Raw genomic sequence first — 6,127 nt, 5'->3', positions numbered from 1 at the left:
AGCTTAAGGAAAAAATCCCCGGTAAATGTGTTTTCTTGAACAGAAGGCTCAGTGTAAAGCAGGAGAGAAGTCCTATTTGTAGTTGTTTTTACTTTCTTGATGTCATCTGCCTTTCAAATGCAGTCTGTTTTCCTTCACATCTCTCATTTTTACGGGGGGCCCCAGGTAGACCCTGGTTCCCACACTGAGCGGCATTGCGCTGTTTTGCTGCTGTGTGTTTTGTTCTGGTAGAAGCTGGCAGCCACATCCTCACCTCTGAGATCAGCTCGAATGCCTTCACATGCAAAACGGCATGGCTGAGAAAGAACTGAAAGTTTGCTTGGGTCCAAGAACATCTTGGGCTTTACAGACTGGTGCCCACAGGCACGTTAATACCTGTGTTTATTTTGCTGTCTCCTGACAAAAAAAAAATGGTGACATGCACTGGGGAGAAAGGTTGATTGAACGTCATGAATGGAAGAAAGGCTGACCCTCCAAAGCAAAATGAAATGAAACCAAACCACAATAACAACCAAATGGAACAAGACTGGCAAGAAGTATATGATCATGGCCAATACATGGCTCAGGCATGATTCATGGAGACCCTTGAGATTTTCTTCCAGCAAAACTGCACTGTAATGGTTTAAATGTTCAGCATTTCTCTATGACTTAGAGTAGGTAACAGGGGACCCTTTAGGGAATTGTGTAAGGTTCTAAGGATTGCCTCACTGAGTTCTAAAGTATAGCAGAGTTAGTGGTGCAACAATTTACATAGGAAAAGCACACACACACACAGAGTGAAGGGAGATAACAATAGATAGCCCATATTTTGGGCTATTAACCAGGTTTAGGAAGCAAAATTGCTCAAGTAGAAGTCACTGAAGAGCACCCAAGCCTGCCACTTTTCCAGATTTGGAACTCCGCCTCCCTGGTTTCTCCTCTTATCACAGGGTCTCGGTGTCTAGGAGAGCAGCTGGTTATGCTGGTTTCACAGCTTTCCTCTGAACACCCTTTTCTTATCAACAGTTCCAGGCTCCTTGGTTTCTCTTTGGCTTCTGGAGCCCATGTGTGCTAGAGCTGGCTCCTCTCAACTCGCTAGAGCCAGCAGTGATGCGTTAGAGCGCATCTTTTCCCAACTCTGCATTCAGGGACTCCCCTGGGTTCCTTGCAATTGCCCATGATGGAAATATTGACTCCATAGAAATGACCGAGTGCTTCAAATCAAGAGTTTTCCTGTGAGAGCTGGTTGTTAGCCATCTGGCAGCACACCCCTTCTGAGACAGTAGAGTCAGTCCAGAACTGACCCCACCATTGTGCTGTGAACCATGGTGTTTCCTCTACCTCTTCGCCGAACAGTAACATCTTTAGGTCCCCTGGTCTCCTCTACTCCACTGGCTCCCTTTATCCTGTCTATAAACATACCTTCTTTTCTCATCCTTCAAACCGACTGAGCAAGTAAGATAAGATATCTGAGCAAGTAAGATAAACCTTCTTTCCATTGGTTTGTAAATGCCTTGAGGGCAAAACTGAGTCTTGTGCACTGGTGCATCCCTAGCTGCTAGTAATTTCTGAAGTACAGTAAATGCCCAGCAAATGTTGGGTGGGTGAAGCCAATTAGTGCTTTTCGTTTTTGTTTTCGTTGTTTTTTGGTTTTGTTTGTTGGTTGGTTGGTTGGTTTTCAGGAGTCTCACTCTGTCTACCAGGCTGGAGTGCAGTGGTGTGATCTTAGCTCACTGCAACCTCGGCCTCCCGGGCTCAAGTAATTCTCCTGCCTCAGCCTCCTGAGTAGCTGGGATTACAGGTGCCCACAATCATGCCCAGCTAATTTTTGTATTTTTAGTAGAGATGAGGTTTCACCATGTTGGCCAGGCTGGTCTTGAACTCCTGACTTAAAGTGCTGGGATTACAGCCATGAGCCACTGAGCCCTGTGGCATTAGTGCTTTTCTTTGAACTGCCACTCCCTCCCTAATTTTGTTGCTCAACTCCTTCCATGAGTAGCCTACATTGCCCTTTGCATATCCTCCCTGTCTTTAACTACTGAGCTTACTGCTGAGCTACTCAGCTTACTGCTGTCAGGCTCTTACAACATTTTTAGAGGACTGCAAGAGGTTTTAAGTTGCCAAATCCAGGACCTGTTCTCAATGCATATGGTTGGTTGAATGACTTTCTCCTGGACATTAATCTCTCTGCAGATGTGGCGCTGAACTTTCCATCTTACCAAATGTCCTTCCTTGGCTTCCATGACAGCTCTTTCCTGGTTTCCTCCTTATGCTCTGACTGCTTGCTCCTCTTGTGTTCTTGGCTGTTTTCCTTTTCCTTCTCAGTCTGAAAATATTTCAGACACTGCCTTTAATCCTCTGCTGCCTCCCTAACTCCCACTTAGACTCTTTTGCCCCCTTCACCCCTGGACCTTCCAATAAAGAAAAAAGAGGAAGGATTGCAGAGTTTCTGTTTTTAAAAAGCTCTCCAGCTGATTGTGATGCTCAACCAAGCTACACTCTGGCATCGGGGATCAAGCAAGGCAATACGGGAGTTGGCATTTGTGATTTTTTTCTTTACAACTCTGTCTCTCTCACTAGACTCTGAACTCATTGGCGAAACCCATCCCTAATTAGTGTTTAACTCAGCACTTGGCACATGAAGGGAACTCAGTGTGGGATGGATGGATGGATGGATAGATGGATGGATGAATACATGGATGGATGGATGGAAGACTATATGGATGGATGGATGGATGGATGAACAATTGTATGAATGAATGGATTTGAAGGGCAGGTTGAATTTAGATCATGGAAGAAGACAATATTATCAGTGAAATCATCCCTTAATTATAGAGACAAATCATTCAACATTTCTGAGCTCATTCTCTGTGCCTTGTGGGAACATAAAGGTGAAAGACTCTTTCCCTGCAGCGTGCTTCTTTGGGGAACACTTCCCGTCTTCCCTGTCATCTATTTCTTCCACCTTTCGTGCTCTCCTCCCTGTTCCCAGTTATTGAAATGCTAAGTGCCCATCAACTGCCCTGTTGCTGCATCTTTGGTACCTCTCTTGTGACCCTCACTACATTCTGCCTCCACTCAGTAATTTAATTAAAAGCATAACCTCCACATCATACCCTTTGTTTATTGAGGGGATGTTCCATGCCTCCTCCAGTACCTGGACACTCAACATGTGCATAGACTGAGATAGGCCACTCATCATTGGTAATAGTTATTTATTTCCTAATTCTTAGATACAGTGTTGTAAGTATGGAGATCTATGAGCTGAGCTAATTTCCAGCAGATCATTTTGTTTTAAATTAGAACTGAAGAGCATATTCAGCATGTCTGTGTGAGTATGGATACAGATGGTAAAAGAGCTGAAAGCGACTTTTTTGAACATGGATACTAGAGTGTATGGGATACTTTTGCTGCCAGTAATAACAATAACAACAAAAATAAGCCCAATTCAAAATGGTTTAGTTAACAAGGAAAATGCCTTTGATGTGCCTAGATGCTCTGTCATGAGATGCCTTCAGAGTTGGTTAATGCTCTTCCCTACTGTAAATAAAAACACAGGGACTTCCCTCCTTTCCCCTAGACATCCACAGCGTATCGGTTTTATCCTCAGGTGACCTCTTCTCATGGTCCTGGGATGGCTCTCACAGTTCCAAGTGCCACACAGACAGGACTGCTACTCTATGGCCTTTCTTCATCAGCCAGTACTTTTCCTAGAAGTCCTCTGGCTCGCTTCCCTGAGTGTTAGATTGACCAGAATTGTATCATGTGCCCTTCCCTAAACCAATCAGTGGTGAGAAGAGATGGTGCCCAGTGATAGGATTTACACTGGTGTTGGGGCTGGTCATCCTCCGTGGGTCATGTGGGGGCAGGCAGAACACCCAAGCAAAAGTACATTTCCTTCTGTAAGGGAGGAAGGGCAGCCAGTTGTGTCTGCTGCCATTGCCACCTGTGTGTGGCTATAAATGGAAAAAGCAGGCTGCTCCATGGCTGTGTTCACCGTGACTGTGGGGATGGATGACTGCTGCCGCTGTGTCCTTGGCATTGCTGGTGGCAGTGGCGCCTTCTCCCCAGGCTGCTGTCACCCACATAAGGTCCAGGCTACTTCCTGGAGTAAGGGCACCTTTTCTGGAGTTTTCTTTCTTCACAGTAGCCAATTCCACCTATGGAATATTCACTGCTGCTTACACGTGGTGGCCAGGGAGATCTGTGCATAGAGAGTGGTTCTCTTGCCTAGTGTTTTTGGGGAACAAGGCCGTCATTTGTTCCTGAATTTAACAATGCCTTTGCTGGGCATGGTGGCTCACCCCTCTAATCCAAGCACTTTGGGAGGCTGAGGGAGGAGGATTGCTTGAGGCTAGGAGTTTGAGATCAGCCTGGACAACATAGTGAGTTCTCACGTCTCCAAAAAATTTTTTTAAAAATTAGCCAGGCACAGTGGTACATGGCTCTCTTTCCTGTAGTCTGAGCTACTCGGGTGGCTGAGGCGGGAGGATCACTTGAGCCAGGGAGGTCTAGGCTGCAGTGAGCTGTTGGCACCCCTGCATACCAGCCTGGATGACAGAGAGAATCCTGTATCAAAACAAAAACAAAAACAGAAAACAATGCTTTGCCTCTGTCCATCTGGACCTTCAGCAACCCCGTCTCATTGGACTTGCACCACCTCTCTGGAGTCAGAGCCTCTTCCTCCCAGTTTTCAGATGAGCAAACTGAGGCTGAGGGAGGCTTCGTTGGCTGCTAGTGGGTCTGCACAAACGTGGGACTCCAAGCTCAAGGTTCTTTCTGCCTCACCACGGCTGCGTTGACACATTAAGCTTACCCTTCAGGTACTCAGATGTGCTTAGCTTTGGCCATTTCCAGTCCATATTTCCTGATGATCCGGTGCCTTCTTCTCCCTCCCCACATGGAACACAGAGCCTGATTGAATACTGAATCCCAGGGGTGATGTGGGTTGTCCCACTGGCCAGGGGCAGGGCTGGGGGTTTGCGGGGGAGGGGTCTCTTGCAGGTCATGTGACTCCTTGACCTTGACTTTCTGCCATTGCCGGACCAGGGGCAATTGAGCTGGGTTGAGCAGTTTTTACTCTTACCAAAGTTCTCAGATGGCTGTATTTTTTGAGTTCTTGAGTCTGGTTTACATAATTTTCTGACTTTGTTGCTTTGATGAGGCCAGCTGTTACCTCACGCGGCTGGTAGTGTGCCTTTCTCTGGCAGAGCTTCTCTTCCTGGACTTTGTGACATCTTTTTGGATCCTTTGTGGCTTCTCAACTGTGTTACGGATAATTTACGTTGTCAGGTAAATGCTCTCAGGATAAATGAAATATTAATAATGCCATAGTGCTAATTTAAAAATACCCATTGCACATATTTAAGAGAATCCTCTCTGGGCTTGACTCTGGGCTTTAAATCAGGCCCAACAATGTCTCAACCATAAATCAAATTATTCTTTCAGCTGAGTAGAGGTTTTGGCACAAAAACCTACTATAGAATAGCATAGTATATGAAATCTTAGTTCATGCCTTTAAAACTCTTATTCCCTTTGCAGAAATTGGAAACCAAATACTCCTTTAACCACTTATCCACGCACAACAGTTAACCAAGCAATAGTCAATATTGGCTTTTGGATTTTGGGAACAGGTTTATTAACTCAAGATTTGCACAGCTTTGCAAAGCATGATCTACTTCACCGTCCCCCTCTCCCGTCCCCCTCCTCCCGTCCCCTTGAACATCAGGCCACCGAGCAGGGAAGGCCAGCTCCTTGGGCCCGTGTACGGCTGGATGGGAAAAGAACACATTACAGTGAAATAAATGCTTTAAAAGCATGTTTAGGATTATAAAGTTATTATGCCTTAGTTTTCTCCCCTGATTATAAAGAAGAATATCTGTGGTTTAGAAAATTTGGAAAATACACAAAACTGTAAAGAAGGAAATAGGAGTTCAACTTTTCAGATGCTATGTGTAAGTGAGAGGGTGCACTCTCTGTCTTTCTGTGCCTGGCTTATTTTGCTTAGCATAAAGTTCTCCAGGTTCGTTCATGTTGTCACAAATGACAGGATTTCTCCTCTAAACGCTGAATAGCATTCCATTGTATATGTGCACTGCTTTTCTTTTCTTTTTTTTTTTTTTTTTTTGAGACGGAGTCTGGCTCTGTC

The 6,127-nt window shown here is 45.3% G+C and overlaps 1 protein-coding gene across 1 annotated transcript in view; it reads left to right on the top strand.

The window, feature by feature from the left end:
• Nucleotides 1–6,127, top strand: part of ERG (v-ets avian erythroblastosis virus E26 oncogene homolog) — a 300,545-nt gene that overhangs the window by 69,785 nt on the left and 224,633 nt on the right. The gene's annotated exons all lie outside the window — the stretch shown is intronic.

The sequence above is a fragment of the Mandrillus leucophaeus genome, unplaced genomic scaffold (genome assembly GCF_000951045.1).
Source record: "Mandrillus leucophaeus isolate KB7577 unplaced genomic scaffold, Mleu.le_1.0 Scaffold262, whole genome shotgun sequence".
NCBI lineage: Eukaryota > Metazoa > Chordata > Mammalia > Primates > Cercopithecidae > Mandrillus > Mandrillus leucophaeus.
This window is presented reverse-complemented; position numbering and strand designations above follow the sequence as displayed.